Raw genomic sequence first — 1,268 nt, forward strand, 5'->3', positions numbered from 1 at the left:
AGCACCTCAATAGATAATTGATTGGCGGTGGCAACCCTGAAACACTCTGGTATGCGCCGTACGTTATGTTGTCGATATTTCGTTTTATAATTTCTTATGCCTACATCAGAAAAACTAAAACCGATACTAAGTTGACTGTTTAAGGCGCAATTGGGGTGAAAGTCAAATTCGTTATCAACATGTTTTTATTTTATATGACAGGAATTCAGTTTATAATTTTTTTCTCGAATATAAATGACGGGATTAATTTAAAAACCACAGACATTCCCAAGATTAAAGATAAAATCGCCAGAAATCGGTTTATCTAATCTTAGATAATTCAAAGATGAATGTGAATTGTCGATGACTGTCTCAAAATGTCATCACGGTCAGCGTATAATTGTAGCAGGGCGCTATTCACACGTCGTTAAAGACATTTTGCATGATTTAACATAATATACGACTGTTTTTCCTCGTATCGGTCGTTTTCCGTCGGCGGTGACACCGGCGCGGCGTAGCCAGCTCACCCCGAATTGTAAGCCGTTACAAGGTCGCCTACATTCGAAGTGCGCTTAAAAAAACTCCTCCGCACCGCTTATAAGTTTAATTTTTTTATTGTTTTGTCTTGTTGTTTGGTCCGCATAGGCCTTTGTTTGGCCTTGTTTAAATCAATAGCTACCGTCTGAGTTTATGGATACGCAATTTATCGATCGCAGGTACCAATGAAGAAGTCGCTAGCGAAGTATCCAACGACCTCAGGTATATCAGACATTATATCTCGACTGACGTCACACCATAAGCCATGATAAATATGGAAATAAGGAACCGAATGTACTTACAGCTCTTTAAAAGCCTTCGACTTATCATCCAGCCGGCAGGATCAATTACGTCTCGCCGTTACCTGTAAATTTAATAATGTACTTTAAAAGATGTTCAAGAAGTTTTACGTATATGGCATTGGCCATGAAGTAACTATTCATTTTTAAGATGGTTTAAGAATTATTGCTTATATCGTACGCAGAGTGTAACGTTTTAAGGCCCTTTTTCGTTTAAATATAAAAATAAAACGACTCCTGATTCTATCTACATTACATGTAGCCTCGTTATCAGACCCATTATCTTCAAGGCTTTTGATGAAAAGAAACATACCCTAACGATGAATTTATGGTTTCAATAATCATTTAGGTGTCGAGTACGCAGCGAAGGTATGATGCATTCGGCCTCGCGGGTAAACAGACGCTAGATAGCGCTAGACAAAGACGATGCGAGGTCATGAGCGTAGCCTTGCG

The 1,268-nt window shown here is 38.9% G+C and overlaps 1 protein-coding gene and 1 long non-coding RNA gene across 2 annotated transcripts in view; one reads left to right on the forward strand and one right to left on the reverse strand.

The window, feature by feature from the left end:
- Positions 1-1,268, reverse strand: part of LOC106108137 — a 24,426-nt gene that overhangs the window by 10,517 nt on the left and 12,641 nt on the right. The window contains exon 2 of the long non-coding RNA XR_001225902.1: positions 819-880. This is a non-coding gene — a long non-coding RNA (uncharacterized LOC106108137). The remainder of the gene's footprint in view (positions 1-818; positions 881-1,268) is intronic.
- LOC106108136 (U7 snRNA-associated Sm-like protein LSm11) overlaps positions 1-1,268 on the forward strand; it is a 24,050-nt gene that overhangs the window by 8,073 nt on the left and 14,709 nt on the right. The gene's annotated exons all lie outside the window — the stretch shown is intronic.

This window comes from Papilio polytes, unplaced genomic scaffold (assembly GCF_000836215.1).
Source record: "Papilio polytes unplaced genomic scaffold, Ppol_1.0 DF821845.1, whole genome shotgun sequence".
Taxonomy (NCBI): Eukaryota; Metazoa; Arthropoda; class Insecta; order Lepidoptera; family Papilionidae; genus Papilio; species Papilio polytes.